Below are 20,861 nucleotides of genomic sequence, written 5' to 3' on the forward strand. Positions count from 1 at the left end.
TTTCGAATACAGTCCCCGGCCCCTGGGAAAAAGAGCACACTCTCACACTTCAAGGCCCTGATGCAATATGGATTGTTGCGTCAACGATTATTATTATTATTAAGGAAGCAATCAATCTTACCGTGCGTTTGGTTCAACTATGGGTCTAATTTGTCGATGAGCCGCGCAGTCCATCTGCCCCTCGGTTCATTTTGCTAAGAAAGTTGCCACTCGGTAAGGGTGCATTGAGGTTCTTCACGGGCAACCACCTCTCTTAAGTTCTGGCCTTTACGGCGGTAGATAGTTTTGCGCTTCTTGGCAAGGAGGGCAACGGGGATCACTCCCTCCATCACCATCACAGCCGGTTCGAAGAGGGCGGGATACGCAAACGCACTTGAGCAAAGCGTTTACAATGCACCTCCTTGCCAAGGTGCACCAGCCCATTCCTTCGCACCATAGAGCAGAACTGACTGCGTTGCTCCCATAAGGAGGCGTCTCCTAGTTGATATAGGGCCACCTGACATTCGGCATTAGCCGGCTCAAGGCCGCGACTCCAACTACAGCCCTGTCCGCTGCTGCTTTGATTTGCTCGAACAAGCTTATCTTCGACTCGAGCATTAAACCAAGGTATTTAACCACTGGCATTGACTCTATAGTCAACTCGCCAATCGATATGGGACGCAGGGTCGGGATTCTCCTTCTGGTCAAGATGACTACTTCGGTTTTTTCCAGCGCAAGGCTGAAACCATGAGTAATCATCCATCCGCATCAATATGCCAAGTCTGCTTGGCACCTGTCAACAGTGCGTGCGGCAATAAGTGCCGCAACGTCGTCTGCATAACCAACCAGGCGCGACTCTTCAGGCATATCGAGTCTCAGCAGACTATCATAAGAAACATTCTAGAGGTCCAGCCCTAGGATGGATCCCTGTGTCATTCCCGACGTGATTTCCATCCTACTTTGGCCCTTTAGCATCTCATAGAGCAGGGTACGTGAAATGAGTTTTGTAGTGTGCTTAGCATATTCGTCCATCTTATGCAATTGAAGGCATTTCTGACATCAAATGTTATGAGGAGCACTATCCGTCGAGATCGGCGGCTGCATATCTCGGCTAGATGAACCGCATCTACGACCTCCATAACAGCATCCACTGTAGATCTCCCTGTTCTGGACCCGAACTGCCTTGCGGATAAGTTCCCGACAGCGTGGATTGCTTCAGCGAGTCTACTCCTGATGAGCTTCACGAGCACTTTTTCGGCCGTGTCAAGCGCTGCATCAAGCAAACGTTGAGCGTTTCAAGCAGCAATTCTGGCCGTTGACGAAACACCAGTAGACTTCCGCCGGGATGCCATCAAGGCCTTGCGCATTCTATATTTTTCATAGTGGGAACCGCTTCTTCGAACTCTCTCATTGTGAAAAGGGAGCAATCCTCGACGCTTTTCGCCTCCTTTCTGCTGATCTATGCTGTGCTTTAATGGCACATGCTTCCTCGTTGGCGTGCAAACGTTGTGCCAAACAGCGGAGCTTATAACACTCCCTCCGTAGGTCGGCAATTTACGCCGTCCGCTAGTACATAGAAGGTTTGTCGCGCCTGAGGACCTTCGGGGCATGGAACCCTCACACACCGTCGTTATCAGGTTCAGCACTGAATTTACGACGGTGTCAGCTGCGAAACTACCACCCCCGAAGCGCCCTCCAGCGTGACCCTCCCTGCTGGAAGAGCTTCGTCGAACTTCCCGATGTTCACCCTCGCGACATTTCACAAGCAGGGAGAGCGTCGCGTTGGTGCTCGCCTGCAAGTAGCGTCAACCGCTTCGAACGCGATGTACTTGTGATCACTTGCCGAGAAGTCTTCTAGGACTCGCTACCCGTCCATCGATGATGCCAGAGATTCCGACGCAAAATTGATGTCAGGAATACTTCCTTCACAGCCTGGACGTCGAAACTTGGCGTGGATCCGGTGTTTAAAACTACGAGCCCGGTTCTCGCCGCCATTTCCAGAATCCGTTTCACTCTGGTGTCTAACTGAGGCATGCCCCATTCAAGGGCCCTGGCATTAAAATCACCGCCTACCAGGATTTGTCCCCCCGTGCTCCAGAGTACCAAGCCGGCGCCGAAAGTCCGGCATCGTCTCGTTCGGTCTTAGGTAAACGCTGAAAAACGTTATCCTTAAACACCGGATCCAGACAAACCTGTTCCCCGGGCCTTCGGCAAGAACACGAAGTAGAACGTCGACCCGAACCCAGATGGCAGCGGTTCCCGATAAGTCGGGATACCATGAGTTTCGGTAATTCACTAGATCAGCATTTATTTCCGCCGCGAACTGTGCTAGCAACTGGTGAGCGGCTGCACTCCGGTGCATGTTAATTTGTAAAATACGTATCATACCGTTCGCACCCTAGCCCTCTCCAATTTCGCCCTGAAGATCGGACATGATTCCGAGCCCGCAGTGTGTGCGACGCTCTCCCCAGACGTGCCACGATCCCTGCAACTTTCCAATGGCCAGACTTAGAAGAGAGTAAATGAGGTATAAATTATCCCCGCGATACCAGGGAGAGTAGGCATAAATAGAAAGATTTCGGATTTCTCTTCTCATCCAAAACTATGCATTGTAGAAGGCGGCAAGTAATCGCCGAAATGTTCACATTTGCCAGTTAATAAGAAATTTTTTCGGTAGTAAAGTAAAAGAAAACAGTTTATCGATTTTCTTTTCCAAGTATGACTTGATTTCCTCTAAGATCTTTGATTAGCATAGAACATCCAATTCTTATTGTGAAATGTTGAGAAATGTCTCCATACTTGAATTGAAATCAGCCAATTGATACTAAAATCTATAATCTTTATACGGTCATCGATCTAATTCAGCCATTTTTGAATAATCACAATCAAAGGTCAACATCATTTACCGTGTAATGAGTGAGAAATTGAAGTCATTACATAACTATAAAGATTGAAATTCCGCTACAGCTGTCCCTATTCCTTTTTCATCCCATATCAGCGAAGTCATTGATTTTTCGTCTTCTTTTTCTTCCAGATTCAAGCTCGGATTTCGAGGTACTTAAGTAAATCATTGAGAGAAAAATGCTGTTTAAATGTTATGCATGCAACATGATTAGCCGGAAACAACACCGGCAAAACGAGAGTAACAGCAACAATAACAACAGCATGTGGTACATCAGCAATGACCAAAGAAAAATTTTAATGTGATGCATAGCAAGCTGCCAGCAACCTGATGCTGAGGACCTGAAGACTACCAGTAACCAGAAGCAAACATTTAAATCGCGTGTTCCTAACGATATATACCTATTTGAACTGGCAATTCAAGTAATTAGATTTAATTAAGCTTTTTGTATGGCACACCATCTAGTTAGGAGAGGTGTTGGCCCTGTTTGGAGATGGAAAAAATGGACAGGAATGAAGACTAGTATTACCATTGATACTTTTTGCAACAAAACCGGTGGATAATATGAAGAAATGAATGGTAAGTAAGCAAATACTGAAAAAGATTTTTTTATGGGAGGAATGTTGACAGCGGGAGCTCTTAGCTTAATTAGTCCCAGAAGAAAAGCAGAACAATAATTAGATGTTAACCGGTCTGTTCTGGATTCTTGGTAACTAATATGGGACTTTGTATTCAAAGAGAATCTAAAATTAAATGAGTATCTCAGCCAAGTTCAACTTCAGCTCCAATAAGCAAGCATACAGTAAGTTGAAGTTGGAAATGCGAATAATCCAATTTATAATTTTTACTATTGCTTAAGCCGTTTCTAGGTCTTGGTAACCCCTTACCAACTCTAAGTTGGGGGAATTCTGGTTAGTAAATTATTTTGCATTTACAATGCATTTTAACAAACTGTAACCTGTTTTAATTGCATTGTTTGTCCGATAACTGACTATTAAGAAGTCCTAAGATTGGAGATAGTCCGAGAAAAACACCAACAAAAGAAAGAACCCTTTGGATAGTATCAATAAGCGTCATGTAAGAAGTTGATACTTCTTCACTTAACACTTCCAAGATCTTGAACATCCCATGGACTAATCTCTCATTTTAATTATCATAATTTAATTGAATTAAGTAATCTGTAGTAGTTAGATGCTTTTAATATACCATAATCTATTATCTTCCATTTGACGATTCAGTGTCCAGTTTAGTTGAGCGTCAGCTTCAACATCGATATCGATTTTGGTTACGCCATAGATATTATTCGTCTTTGTTCTTCTCCCGGTGCCGTGGGTTTAGCATTTGTCCAGCATTACGGAAGATGAAAATAGAGCACAGTCATTTGAAAATGAAGTACAGGAAAATTACCAATGAAGAAGAAAATACACTAGCACATGACGAAATTAATCGGCTATAGTTAGTAGTTTAGCTAGAACTCCGGAATTCAAATGTAATACGACATTCTGTTAGGATGGAAAGATACAACCCCTTAAGTTCAAAATCGACCGCTTGTACGACCCAGTGGGAGCTACCTTGCTGATCGAACGGCAGATCTACTGTGAAATGCTCCTGACAATATTGGTAAGCATTGGGCCACCATCAAAAATGCTCTTTCTTCGGGTGCTGCACATATCGTCGGCCACGTCCCGAAAGGGCATCATAAGATCTGGCTGACTGTGGAGCCGTGGAAACGGATTGGCGAACGGAAGGGGTTGAAGACTCTACTGACCGCTGCGAGTGATGGCGGACATGACGCGCTCTAACTCCGATGTCGAGCAAAATCCCCAAAAGTCCAGCGTGGTGTACGCCGTGACAAAAGAGAATATGCTATTGCCCTGAGCAGCGAAGCAGAAGATACCGTAAATCGCAATGATTTCAGAATTTGATACAGCATCACGAAAGTGCTTGCATGGGGTGGCAAATCTTTCGTTAACGGTCGACTTCCTATCATTCACGATGATGAACAACTGAAAAAGTAGAAAGAACACTTCACAGGGTCCTTAATCGTATTACATCGCGTGAGGTTCCCCCTTTTGTGGATGGAATGGCTTGTCACCATAAGATGCGGATATGGACTGTTCCTCTAAGCAGAAGAGAAATCATTCTGGCCATCAATGCACTCAAATGGAGTAACGACGCTGGGCTTGACGGTCTCCTCGCAGAGTTATTTATCTGCAGTTTCTGAGAATCTGAGATCTTTCCCAGAGAGTGAAAAAAGGGGAAATTATCGTTAAGATTCCAAAAAAAGGCACCCATTTTGAGTGTGACAATTGAAGGGTTGTCTGCGTATTCCCTGCCGTTGAAAATATAATAGCTAAAATAATCCCGGAGCACAACAAAGAACATCAAAGTTTGATCGAGTGAGAACAGGTTCGTCTCCACTCCGGATTCTCCAGCATCGGCCACACCAACACTAATTTCGAAAAAGCTTTCGATAGCGTGAACAGGGAGCGCATCTGGAGTGCTCTACATAGGAGGGGCATTCCGGAAAATCCAATAGCTATTATCAAAGCGACATATGATGCCGCGTGACATTCTGCTGCACCGAGGTAAAATGTCGAAGGATTTTGCTGTCCAAATGGAAGTCCGCCAGGGTTGCCTCTTCCCACCGATTTTATTTCTTCTCGTTATCGGTGACGTTTTTCATACTGCTCTGTCCGGAAGTCGTGGAGGAATTCAATGGACAATGACACCTTTCCTCAAATACTTAGATTACCCTGATGACATCTGTTTGTTCTCTCACCGGGTCATGAACTTCTGCCAAATGGCTCTGGCTTTGAAAGCTAGACAAGCAAAATTAGACTGAAGATAAAAACCAACAAAACCAACGTTCTCAATCAGATCATCGCACTCTCTCTATCTACATTAGTGGGCACAACATCGAAAGCGTCGATCATTTTTTATATCTATGGAGCATACTTCCTGCCAACGGCGGCACCGAACTATTATAGATGTTACCCGACGGACTTTCCCTGCCCTATCTAATATCTGGAAAGGCAGTTATCTCAACTCTAAGATCAAGTTGAAATTATTTTGTTCTAGTGTTCTTTCTGTTTTGCTATAAGCCCCAAGCTTTTGTCAATACCTGTCTGCGTTGCTTACGCTGACCTGACACTATCTCAAACAAAAACTTGGTTGGCGGCGTGCAACTAGTATGCGATGTGATAGGAAGGCGGAACTGGCAATGGATAGATCACGCATTAAGCAGGGACAATTGCATTGTGGGCTATATCCCCCAAGAGCACTTGTCGCAGAACAGTAGAGGAGAAGTTCGAGCGTTTCAGAAAGTTGTTGGGGAGCTGGAGCGCATTTCAGGTAACCGCGCCCTATACCCTACCAAGAAGTGAAATGGAACTATATAAGATGACCCCTCACATTTACTATAATGTTCCCTAGATAAATTTTGACATTACGTCGTCATCCAGTTAACTATTACATACGTTTGCTATTGCGCACTATGCACTTATATTTATAGAATTTTAAACCACTAATTATAATCCGGATTTATAAAAATCGAATAATCAAATTTTGATAAAACGTTCAACAGACTGGAATTTTGACCGGATCAAGTAATATTACACTCTAGGATCGATGTGGAGCTTTTATTGCCACTTTGTACAATCCGAATTTCTATTCCAACTGTTTGCAAACCTCTTTCGTAGTAATCTTTCGATACTCTTCAGTTCAATGAGTATCTTCTGCCTTTTAATCCCTCCTTCCTTCACTTAACGACTTATGTATTTTAAATACTCTTGATATCTTTAACTTCTAACATAAAGTCTTGTTTTTGAACTCTTTCAAATGCACCCAAGATTTTTTCTGACAAGCTTCAAGTATGCTTTCACCTTTAATAGATTGTTGGTATATGGGATATAATGATCACTTCCGGTAGAGTCTTCCTTCTGCCTTCCCTTTTTGTGAACTTCCTGTGCGTATAGCCGCATATTCTTCCGCTCTCTTCATCTGCTCCAGAAGTAAAGTATTCTTACTACTGCCATTTTTCGGGTGTTTGTTGTCCAATTTATAAGTGGGAATTTAGAATGCTATTCTGGGTCCACATTGGTTTCACATGCTAGGAAAATCGACATCAAGGTTTCCAATGCTGAGGTGCTACTATCGTACGGTATAAATAGTTAGAAGTTGTACGTTTGCTTACTTCCTAAAACTACTAACAGAGCTTTCACAGCCCTGCATAAAAAAAACTTACTTATGTAATTGGTTTTTGGACACCGTTTTCACACTTACAGTTTGTCCAGAGTTGATAGTTTGGTTTTCCTCCACATAAGCATACATACTGATGTATACTTAGCATAAAATGTGCGCGCCTATATATATTTGTCGAAAACTACACGAAAATATGAGTCACGTCAAAGATCTCTTAACTTAGCAAAATACAACCGACCTAATCCCTTATTTCAAGGGTTGTTGCCAACTTCATACACCCGCTCTGCACCAGCATCGATCAACAGCAGGAACTTTATACCCCCACCGTATTGTATATAATATCTTATGTTCAGTCGTTCGTAGAGTATGATCGAAGCATGATCGAGCACTGCATTCAAAACTGTAACAGTACACTAAATGACTGCAGTATGCTGTAGGAGGAAATGTGATTTGACTCAGATACTCATTCACAATCGAATCGACTGGTATCCGATGTCCGACAGCATAGGCCTCTTACTACTACTGGACAAACTGACAGCACGCAGCTTTGGTGGACTATGTATTTAAATTGCTTATTATAGCGTCTGTGCACTTCAGCTCCCCCCACGACTTCCTGCCAGACCTGTGCGCCAGCCATGGTCTTCGGCATGTGATGAAGAAGGATTGGCGCTTTAGAATAACAGTCGGGGTCCATGTACTACTCCCATATGGCAATACAGAAAGATCATTAGGACGAAACAATCTCAACTTAATGCTGGTGTTGACATAACTTCATTACGAGCGAAAGTGTATCTAGCGCTGTTAACGCATCAGGAAACATCCAGTTCGGTCAAGAGGAACCACACTTCTCAGATATATAGATTGGTGCACGCCTTCGATGCACTATCCATTAATGCAAACAGGGAAAGTGCAATGACCCGTCAGAATGAGAACGTTGATTTTATTGGTGTTTATCTTCGGTTTAACTCTATTTATCTCTCTTTCCGAACACAGAGCCATTTAACCATCGTCAATGACCCAGCGAAAAAAAATAGATGTTTTCATCATGGTAAATTGTGCCACGCCCTACGGACAAAGCAACATGAAGAACGTCACCAATAACAAGAACAAATAATATCGGTACCAATGTGTAACTCTGACGGACTTCGCTTTGGAACCCAAATTCTTCTGAGATTTTACTTAGAAACAGCACGTGACAGTTTGCACCATCACATGTAGTTCTGATAATAGCTTAGCTAACAGTTTCTCTGGAATGGGTGCCAGATATACTCTCTATTCAGAATGTCGAAAGTTTTCTCGAAATCAATGAAAAGCGAGTGAAACGGAAACCTAAATTCTACCTACTGTTCCAGAATGATCCGTAGGGTGTTTATGTGATCAATGCAGGTGGAGGAAGAACGGTTACGAGCTTGCTCTCGGTCAACTAAGCTTTCGAGATGTTTTTTAATGCGTTCCAGAATTATTTTAGACATTACCTTTGCGACCGCAGGGGGCACGCAAATACCCCTTCGATTGTCACATTCGGAACTTGTGCTTTTTCTTGGAATTTTAACGATCATCCATTTCTTCCACTCTCTGAAAAAAGTCTTGGACACCCAGGATTTCCGTATGAGGGGAAGTAACAGATCTGCATTAACGATGAATAACTCTACAGCAAAACCATCAAACCTAACGGCTTTACTCCATTTGAGTGCATGGATATCCGAAATGATTTCCGTTCTACAAGGAGGAACACTCCGTATCCGCATGTTAAGGTGACTAGCCATTTAATCAGCAACAGAAGGAGCTTCACTAGAAGCAACATGGTTAGGAACCGTGGTAGAGTGTTCTCTACAACACTTCAGTTGCTCGTCGTCATCGACGAAATGTCTATGGTTAAAGTCCTTCACAGGACCATCAACCATATGTTTGCGAACATATGCAAGTTCTTTCGTGATACGGTATATACTTCAGAAATCAATGTGTTCTGGAAAATTTTGCGCTTTCTGGATCAGCGCAGCGACAAATTCCCTTTTGTCATGACGCACACTACACTGAACATCGGAGTACCAGCATGTCACCCCCACCATCACTCAGGGCACTCAGTTCCTTCCTTCATTGATCCACTTACAAGATTCAAGAGCCAGCCAGATCTTCTTGAGCCCCTTTTAGACTACATATGTAGCAACCGGGAAAAGAGCCTTCTGATGGCGGTCCAAGATTAGTTTCCATCCTTGGCAATATCCCGAGTGCATAAGCCAGTGAAGGGATAGCGTGAATATATTCGCTATGATTATTTTATTCTTCCCCAAGAGAGATGCGATATCAGAACCAGCTTGACAATTTCTTTGACCCCTTGTTGCCTGCCATACAATAACCGAGTCGATAATGAATAGCTCTTTGCAACCCCTTGACCCAACTCAGCAGCCTTTCTGCTCCTCGAACAGAATGTTGGTTTCGAGGTACGTATTGAGACTTCTACTAATATTGGACGTTATGAACGTTGTATAGAGTTGGGAAGCAAGTAATCGGTCTTGTGTCTGCGGGGTCCTGCACCGTATCCTTTTTAGGGATAAGGTAGGTAATCCCCGCAGTGAGGAAGGGTGGAAATTCCTTCGGCCGACTAATGACCTGATCTATGATGTGTACAAACTGACCATGTAACATATATTAGTAAACTGTTTATACCGAAAATTCTGTACCTGGTCGTAACCAGGGCCTCTCCAGTTCTTCGAACTGTTTATGGATCGTCGGACCTCCTCTTCAGTAACATTCCCAAAATGCATGCCCAGCGTAGTGACATGACGAGTGCCTTCGGCTGTAAGCGACTCAACATACTCAACCCCTAATCCTGCCCGAATATTCTTTTGCTTCCGTTAGCAGAAATTATACTATCTGGATGCTCTGTTGAGAGATTCGTTAAGTGATCTGAAAAAACTCCACTAGTTCCTTGCATACGTTGTATTCTGCGCATGTCTGAAGTGACTTTCACCATACTATCGCAACAGAATGCATACGACACAAAGTTTCCGCTTTAGTGTGTCCAGAATTTCAACTTCGGCATTGGGTCATTGGAAATGGAAGACTTTCGGTAAGCTCTCTGCACTTTGTTCCTCACGCGTCTGCTGGCATTTCTAGCGCAGATTTGATTCAGCCTAGCAATGTCCTGCCTGAGTGAGCCGCGCCGACGTTCCAGAGGTATTTTCAATGGTGGATCTCTTCTGTCACTCAAATCAATAACGCGAAAAATAATTCTCTGACGGTGCAATCTGAACTACGCCATAATATAATGGTGATTGTAGTTGCAATAGCGACATATTAGCCCACAGCCCACCTGCAATCTCATTATTGATTTGAGATCGAATCCTCGGAGTTGCTGGAAATGCAGAGGGCCCTAGAATACCTGATTTAAATAAAGGATTCATTTTCAAAACTTCTATACGCTCTCATTAGAATTCATCCCGAAACTCAGCGGAGACTTCAGCCGGACGGTGCAGAAGTATGCTTCGGCGAGCACTGACATTATTGCTTGGAGTGAGGTGTGGTGTCGATGCCGCTGCTTCTGCCCCCAACGATTTTCGGTCATTAGTTTCCGCGATGACCTCAAGTCGTACACGTTCCCTGATAATGCTTGAGGTTATGTCGCTGTGGAAAACTCTCGAAGAATTTCTGGTGCAACAAGGGAAGGTAAGATCTTGTTCCTGCTCCCGCCGTTGTTATTTCGTAATTACAATTATTTCTTGATATTTAGTAAACAACAATTTAAGAGTTTAGTTTCCAAGGTCACATTTTTCAAAATTGTCGAAATTGAGTTAGCCATGGTAGTGGATAGTCCATTTCAAGCTGAATCGAATGGTATAAAACATTTTCCTTATGGCTGCCCTTCAGGGTGAAATTGGCCTTCAAAGCCATTATATTCAGCAGTCACATGATATCATCATTTTTTAACGTTTCCTGAAAAAGACGTTTTTGGAACATGTAACTTTTGGAACTATACTCCTCAATTCTTAAGTTAACTCTTCGATATTTATGGAAACCTCGTTCGTTTCTTATGGTTGTTTATACCCTATGAGACGCCGGATGGAAGAAATTCTGGAAAAGACACGGTGTAATTCTATTGTATATATATATATATATATTGTACGTCTTTCATCTCATTATCTAATTGCGCCAGAGACATGAATTACTACTTAATTATCTACCCCTTTATAATGTTAGAAAGTTTGTCGAGGGGGTTCATCTCTTTTCACACTCTTGAAATATACTCCGCAGTTTAGATCGATCCCGAAAACATAACTTTTTATCAAGCGATCTTCACCAACTATGGTTTCTCCCCTGGGCAAACCAGCTTGTCAGTCTCCTCGTTACCAGCGATGTTTGACTTAGAGGTTAATAGAATATTATTTACTTGCGAAAGAATATATTCCAATGAATATTGCTACTCAACTTCATTATCAAAGGTCATCCTTAGAAAACTGAGGAGGAAATTTAAATCTCATCAATAAACAAAATCGGTTATTTGACAAAGCATGTGAAAGTTTGACTGTTTTATTTTTCAAAGACGAACTCTTGGGGATTGAAGAAAGTATTTTACATTTGGTTGAGATGTTGCCTCACTGTGAGTTCCTGTACTCACTTGGTGATTGGTAAACATCACCGGAACAATTATATTTAGTAACTGAACTGAACAATTTAATCTGATTTATATCATTCTTGAATTAAGAAATCAATCTGAGTTGGATTGGTTTGCATAGAATGCCTACATAATTGTGCCATGCCCACGATAAAATAAAGTTACTGGCTTAAATCTTTCGTTTTTTTTCTTTGAAAATGCGAATTTCGCATTGCCTCATTGCTGTCATACTTTAAATGAGTAGTAACCAAGAACATATTGAGCAGGTTTCTGTTTTCTTCAAAATATCTCTTCCGTACCACGCAAATGCGAAAAACAAGGGAGATCTCCAACGAACGATAACAGCTGTACACAAAAGATAAAATCGTGAGAATTGCAAAAATCAGTATGGGCGTCATATAATATGTAAGAAATTTGACGTTTCACAGTCAAAGAGAAAACAAAGATACCGACAGGCTACACTTTCTATCAAAAACATTTCCAGTTCAATTGAGGCAGACGCACATGTAGGCCAGCAGCTCAACCAGTATAACCTACACAATTGATTTTTTGAGGAGTCTGAATATCAATATTCAAAACACCTTTTTAATCCGTAAAGCAAATAGTCATTGAACGTGGACCATGCCCACACCTAGTCCGAACCCCATAGTCGAAATGAACAGTTATAGTTGCTAACAAGTAGGTTCACTCGACAAGATCACGCTGCGATCACCTCGATCATGGATGGTACCTACTACGTGGTATCCAAGACTAAAAATGGGAAGCGTTCCTTGATCACACCGTGCACAATGCCCAAACGAATGAACGGGGAACACGACGGCAATCAGCCCAACTATGATTACTGATCGCGGAATGGCGACCGGCGGCGTGCAGCTCCTATTCAATGAATGACTAGCACAAGCTTAAGGTCTGACTGGGGCTGCAACGTTTGGGTGCTTCCTTGGTCTTTTGTCTTTTATAAGATCAATTTTAGGTTTGGTGTCATATCACGATGTGTTGCCAACTTGAAGTAAGCCAATGTTCGTCTAAAACTCTTCATGCAAATTCTTCAGTTAGCACTACTGAAGGCTCCATCAATGATATGAATATACACGGACCTCATAACCAGCCTGCAGCGACTTTCTAGCATCATTAATTCATCTCCTGACCAAGTCACTGTCAGATTAGTGCAGTTCTCTCTGATGAATGTAAAATAACTGGATGGTAATACTTTGTCTAAATTCATACATATAATGCTCCTATGTACATGTATATATACAAGATTGCTGGAACGACTATCCATGTCTATATTGTTTAAGAGGTTTTTCGCTTATCATTAAAAGTCGATCAGACATGGATTTTCAAGCAGCGAATTTATCAGTCTTAGCTAGTTGTAAGTATTTTTATTACTTTTGCATCTTGATAATGCTGTTTTTAATTTCCCTGAGATCAGGAACCGATGTATGTACGCTACGATTGCTGGGCGGCGCAATACAACAATATGCCTAATCTAGAGCATCAGGTGAACACAACGCATACCACCTAGAGTTTCCACTACAAGATAGCTCCAGCTTCAGTCCAACTCGAAACAAGGCAAATTCTCTTTTGTATGTTTGGTTGATTCTATGAACAAATTGGCCACAATTATTGTGCAGTTCGTGGACAAAGATAAAACGATCTTGGTAAGGTCGTCGGATTGGTATAGAGGTACAAAGGCTACTACATTTGCTTTTTCAATGGCTTGCTGATAACGGACTGTTTTAACGAATTTCTTCATTTGTGGTGTTGAAACACGACCTGTAATTGCTACACTATGTATATTCCCTTTTATATACCTAATGATAACATTACAATTATTCTTCAAAAGGAGTATGCTTTTCGTTGACAAAGACAAATCTCTATTAAAATTGCAAGTAGAACTTAGCAAACAATTTAGTGCCAATCAAATTGAGAACTAACTTTCAAACTTAGACCTGATGGTGGAATATATCTCAATATTTATCATTATTTCGCAAGAAGAAGATAACAAGTGAAAAAATTGATAAACCGGATGATCGGATCGTAGTATACAAACGTATACTTCTTCTTTGGAAGACTGCAAACCGATTTGGACCTTAGCTTCCCGAATGCATTGCGTTGAATACCATGGATTCCATGATCGCACCCGCTAGTTCCTTGTACCTTATATGGACGTGCCGCTGGTATCAACTGAGCCCTTTCAGCGTTTTCTCGGGTTTCCAGTATTCTCGAGTCGTCCATTCGTTTAATCCGACCTTCATCTTTTCAATTTTATCACCTGAAAGACTTCCGAGGCATTTTCTAGTTTATACAATGATCTTAGTTTTTTATACACTGACCTATAATAACACCTAACACGCATGGGCGAGCTTCATAAAGGATTTCTTCGCACTGATACGAAAGCGCGATAAGTTTTGCCATCGGCGTATTCCGCCACTTTCTTTGACTTCAGAAGAAGAGTACCTCTTTTTTTAACAACGATTTTCTTGATAAAGTGATGAAAGGCCAGTTGAAGACCATTTGTATCAGTATCAGCCCCCAACCCGGTTTGAGACTATTCTGTGTCAGTGGGTTAACGGGACTACTTTGCAATCACATCAGTAAAGCTTAGCATGGTTACTTTTATAGGATGAACTAGCCTTCCTGCGATACTTTCCAGCGCTTCTCGGCATCTCTCTGGCAATGTTGTCTGCAGAGAGTTCCTCTGTGTTTGCCTTAAGCTCCTGACGAAAGTCATCCCAACGTTCACAAAAGAAAAAGATGTGTTCGACGTCGTCCCCCACTCCATTACAGAATACATAATCAGGATATTGAGTATTGCCAATCTTGCGCAGGTAAGACTGGAAACCTCCATACCCACTTAAAAGTTGGATAAGGAAATAATAAATGTTACCATGGGTTCGGTTCAGCCACAGATCTTAATTCTCGATGGGCGACGTAGTCCGTCTACCTTTTGACTCGTTTTACCAAGAAATTTTTCACTCGGTAAGTGTGCTCTGACGTTCTTCACGGGCTACCACCCCTCTCAAATTTTCTCAATTCTTCGCTGGCTCAAATTTTCTCAATTCTTCAAATGGCTTTACGTTCCTTAGCAATGATGGCAACGGGGCGATCACTATCACGGCTGATTTTGAAATAAACAGACAAATAAACAGACACAACAAGCAAAGCTCCACGTTTCTGCACTTGGGCGAAATGCTTAAAATACACCTCCTTTTTAAAAGGAATGAGCCCATACCTCCGCGCCGACTGCGTTGCTCCCCCGCGACTTCATCCAGATTGGACTTTTGAGAGAGCAAAATGGTGCAACCAATCAAGATGAACCCGCTTCTGAACGGGGCGAAGGCTGGAGAAGAACAAGTTGACTTATGACGCCTTATGTGTTGCATTGTTGGTAGGGCGGTAATTGGCTGCTCTCATAAGAAAACGTATTCTGGAAGAAATACCACGGCTGCAAAAATTGTTTTCCAGCGCCAGTAAAGAATCGAATACGGAACGGCAGCTGAGTCTGCCGTCAGTTGGTCAGTAAATGAAAATGATAAATAATTTAACAAATGACCAAACAGCAAATAAGTTTTAATTTAAATCTTATCTAGAATACGATAAAAAGTCTACGATTTTGTGCGACAAAAAAAAATAATAATAATAAATTACAATAATTTTTAATTACTAATAATTTCCCCAAAGCCCCGATTTTTCGGGTTACCTGTTTGTAACTGAATCCTCACGTGTCACGTCGACCAGGTCCGGCCAATAGTAAACTTTGCTGCTGCTTATTGCTTTAAGGATTCTCCGTTTGGCTGATCTGTACCTGTCATTGTGGTACACACCTCCCCCGGCCGTTTAAAAGTTGTGTCAGTCGGACGAGTTTGTGAGACTCCTTCCGATGTCTTGCAATTTCCGTCGTCCAAAACTACTTAGAAGACCTGCCACGACTGAATCCCTCCTGGGCATGAAAGCTCAGCAGGTCGTCGTTTTCTGAATGAATTTACGACAGTGTCGGCTGCAGCACTCCACATCCTGGAGTGCGCACCAACGCAGCCCCAATTGATTGAAGAGTTTTGACAAACCTTCCGGTGTTCGTCTTCACGACATTTCACGCCCAGAAAGAGCGCCGCTTATCGAGAACTAGCCACCCATCTACCAGCGACACCAGTAATTTTGACGGGAATGTTACGCCCGGAATGTTCCCCTCATAGGCTGGTCGCTAAAATGTTAAGGTGGGTCCGATGTTTAAAACTACGAGTCCTGTTCTCGCCACCATTTCAAAAATTCGTTTCCCTCTAGGATCAGGATGAGGCATGCCCCATTTAAGTGACCTGACACTGAAGTCAAACACGACTAGAATCTGCCCCTCTGTGTCCAAGACAGCGTCCTCCAGGATATCAAGCCAGCGTCAAAAGTCCAACATCGTCTCATTCAGTCTTAGATAAACACTAAAAAAAACGTTACCCCTAAACACCAAATCCAGACAAACTCTCGATATTGGCCAAGTCCGTAAGGTGTGTGCCATCCCGATGACAGCGGTGCCTTATATATTGGGGTGCCACGAAACTGGGATGAAAAGGCCTGCCAGTACCAATGTCCCCCGCTTGTGGATTTTTTTTTCCGGAGTTGTTGAGACAGATTACGACGCGTATTTTCCGTTTACCTCTTCTTTTTCACTGATGATACTCTCATATTTTTAGTACTTACTTGGCAACCCAATCCCTTTTGTCAGTGACTCAAAAGTCTGTCTTGTTTGATTAATTGTCGTTAATATTCCATAGGTCGTTAATACTCCATAGGTCGTTGCCTAAATCTTATCTTTTCTTTATTAATTTTTCCTAGTTCTAGTAGGTCGTGGTTATTGCTTCTTAGGGCAGGGAATTGGTCTACGCCCATCGGCGGGTGGTGTTGTTGGCGTGTCTTGCTATATGTCACAGAGTTTCGACCGACGACATAGGGGTATTGTTGGCAGTTCCTCCTCTTGATTTAGAAGTAGTCCAATAGAGCGGTAATTGGCTGGTGGAAAGTTTTTTCGTTGTGGTTTTCGCAACAAGCCTATTTCAGTTAAGCTAAGTGCTGTTCCCTCGAATTCGCATAGGGGATAGTTCTTGCCACGAAGACTTAGCCACTCAGCACACCACCTTCGCAGAACTATCCCCCAAGAGGGAGAGGGGAGAATGTATTTTCGGGCGGGTTAATTGCTGCTGGGCCTCTTTTCGGAGTTTGATATTCATTGTGGTTGCATACATATTGTGGGCAGAGCTTCTTGCAGTATCAGCGTAGAGTTGCGCTGCACAACTTGGGCGCCGTAGTTGTTGCGACAGAGGTATAATATAGGCCTTGCATCTATTCATATGGGTGGTGAACCTACCCTCATTATAAACAAATATCGTTGTGCTAGTCACGACTGGGTCCTGATTGTTGCTGTCAAAAACAATTTGTGTCCAAAGAGGACCATCATACGCAATCTTCAGGGAAGGAGCAGCGACGCCGTTATACGGGCCAGAGCGATTCTGTGGAGTTGAAAATTAATCGCTTCGACATTAAAGAATGAAGTGACACGGCTGAGGAAACTTTACTGGCAAACTAACTAGAAATGAAACAGTCCAGAGTGCTCATTGTGGATACGAACCCAAGTGCTTGAACGATTGTTTAAACTCACATAGAAGAGCCTCCGGATCATAGTGGGAATTCTAATTGGATACTGCAGGCTAATCTAAAGGAATGTCTATGGACACAGTCTGTAAATTGTGTGTGGAGAGTGATGAAACTTCCACACATGTTCTGGGACAGTGTCCGGGACTTCTGCAAAGTATGTTTAGTAACCTGGGAGAATACTTAATACCAAACGCCAGGTTGAGACACTTGGAGGTAAGGAAAATAATAACGTTTCCGTTTTTCTATACTGTAATTTATGTATACTATAACCAGTACAGACACAAAATAGACAGAAAGACAAGTAGACTAATTTTTCCGCTACAACCTTTTGGCTTCGTCAACATTTTATGACTGGATCCTGGAATGTAAGATGACACCGAAGCTCCTTAGAACGCTCGAGTAACGAGAATTCCAGCGGTACAGGCTAGGAACTATAGGGTTAAGCGAAGTAAGACTTTGAGAAGCATCCTTACTTCTCTTGCGGCACTGTGTTACTGTAAATTCGTAAGCCAGGCAAAAATAATCGCAAATCCGCGGTCAGATCAAAACTTGTTCCATCTGAATAGCGCACCCTCATATCCTAGGAAGCGATATCAGAGAGAATATTGATAGTTTCTCCGTTACATTGGCAGCAGATTATTCCAGCACAAAACCTGGGGTACAGTTGGGTTTCAACGGACATACAAAAAATCAATCACATCGCTATCAGCGGTGAATGTAGGGTTTGTTTTCTGAGGCAACACCAAAGAGAGCACCACCAAACTTTATAGGACAACGGATTCTCAAAAAATGGTGTTGAATGATTGCCTTGAAAAATACATCATTTCATCCAAAGTAAAAAGTGCTGAGAAGACTGGAATTCTCAACAAAACCCATCTTTTGCATGAAAAGCAAGTAAAACCATAAGAAAGTCACGAAAATCAAAGCTACCGAAAAAATGCCGAAGAACGTTGAGGCTCCTCATTCATAATGATAAACAACTCAAGAAATGGAAATCGACTGTATCACATCCAGTGATACGATCGATGCATTGAGCTAATATATTTGCAGAATCCGAAGTCCAATCCGGGGGCAGCAGATCTTCATGCCTTGGATGAAGGCATCCACTATCAATATGGTGTGGTATACATCGTGCATTAGTGCCGCATTCGATGACATTGGCATGTAATTCGCGCTAGCAAGAACTCAGTAAAATAGGCCTGATAAACATCGAAGTCGATGCGAAACGGCGAAAGGGCCAACCGAAACAGCGAAGGCTTGAAATGATGATCTGAAAGCCTTCCGTCACCCGAATCAAACCCATGGTCGAGAAAAATGGCGAATTTGAAGAAGAAGAATATACGTCATACTGCATCAGTTTAGTAATAGTAAAAGCTGCTGTAATTCTCCTAATCAGGATCATAAAGAGAAAATCCAGGCCCAGGGCGGGATACAAATTAACCATTAACCATATTATCCCTTTTCTCATTGAATTTTTTATTCTAGACCCCGAGAAAACTGCGAGCCCGAAAAGAATTCCCTCTTACCACCTCCTTCTCACCAGGCCTGCTCCTAATGTAATAATACCACTATATGACAAGGTACTAGATAGTTTAATACTTACCATGCGCAATAGACCAAAGTTTTGAAATAATTGCTGGAAACTTCTATGCATATGTTAGACTACCAAGAAAGGTAGGCAGTTGACAGAGGGAGGAACAAATCCTACTCAAAACAGTTTGAAGGTATACAAAGTCAACATTGGAACCTTGACCATCATTAGAAAGCGAGTGCCATTCGCCTATATCAGTGGTTAGAGCATTAAATTTCTGAGGATTACGGTTCAATTTTTGCTGTTGGCAGTAGCTTTTGTATCGTAGTCTAGCTGTTGGACAACAACCAATCCTGCTGTGAATAAGTATCCGGGTCAAATCGGCAATAGTCCTAGATGAGCACAACGCTGACGCACTAAAACATTTCGAGACAACAAGGTCATTCCCTCCATTAATGGGGGCAGAAAAATAACGATGCCGAGTGCCCACCTAACGGGGGTTGTAAACTATTTCACCGATAGTTCCCGTGAGCACGAATACGAGAAGAATAGAAACGACTAGAACCTGACGTAGCAGTCTCTTTCTAAGATGTTCATCATCATTCATCAAAACAAAGTGACAGTTATGGCTGAGTTCAATAGTATTAACTAGATCTACTCGAAGTTAGCAGCAATGAGACAGCAAATTTCCAGGCATGAGTAGCATACCGATATGTTTAAATTGGATACTTTGCCTGACTGCCCAAGCTGTATTGGAATCATAGAGGCCCTAGAGCACATATTTTTCCACTGTCTAAAGTATATGTATGGAAGGAGAAACCAGGAGGAATCGCACGGGAACATTTTCAGATTAAAATTGAACTTCTTGCTAAATATCCAAAAAAATATAGTCGTCCGTTCCATCATCGTCTATGGTTTTGAGTACTGGCTGACTATCAAACGCAATGAACGGCGCTTTCCGGTAATGAAGATAAAACTGTTGCATCGGTCCAGTAGCGTAACAAATCATGTTAAGATCCGAAATGAGAACACCCGTGGTTGATATCGGGTTAGATCGATCATGGAATAATTACGAGAGAGGCGTATTCGATGGCATGGACATACATATAATTCCCGGTAACGAAAACTCACTTACAAAGATTCATCTAAACATAGAAGTCAACGTGAAACTACCAAAAGGCAAGCCGAAACAGCGATTTCCCGATAGGCTAGGTGGATATTTGAGAGCCTGTCAGCTCCACCCTCTTTTATGTCCTTTGGTCCAGGAGAGTGCCAGGTAATATAATTTCTAGTAGTTGAAAATAGAGTAAGTGTAATCGAATGATACTAAGATAGTCCAAGATTCAAACATCAAACATCAATTTCTTTCTTTTATTTTCGGCAGACAATAGTAGATTTGAGTCGAAGGCATGGGACCTCAGAAGACCTCTCTATGGTATACTTTGCGCCTACAAGTGAAAATCAATTGACTTGATTTATGATTCGCTCAGTACACATAGATTTGAGTTGATAAGAGAACAATAGAAAGTCATTCCCCCTGAAAGAAATATAGTTTCAATAAACGTGATTGAAGCAAATCTCTGCGGAGCGTCCTATTTTTCTGCTTCCCCGGCCCCCTACTCTCAATACTTCGTGCTCCACTAGAGAATCAATATCGCTGGATCGATCAAGGTGATTTTTTAAAATAAATGAATTTCAAATTCATGTATTAAGGTGTCACCCGTAAAGCATGACCGTTTTCAATTCGATGGCATTGAATTCCATAAAAAGGTGACGGCGCGATGGATAAACGTGAGAAAAAACTGGTCATCCATCAAACGATTAAATTGAATGAGAAAATTATACTTGAGTTGAACGATATCAAATACATTTAGCATTTGTATTTGTTACTGTTGGTTCTGCCTTCCCAGGAAAATATATGAGTATGACCAGCGAATATATATAGAGTATCTACTTGGTGAAAAGTCTTTGGAATTCATGTTTATTTGATA

The sequence above is a fragment of the Hermetia illucens genome, chromosome 2, assembly GCF_905115235.1.
Source record: "Hermetia illucens chromosome 2, iHerIll2.2.curated.20191125, whole genome shotgun sequence".
Classification (NCBI taxonomy): Eukaryota; Metazoa; Arthropoda; class Insecta; order Diptera; family Stratiomyidae; genus Hermetia; species Hermetia illucens.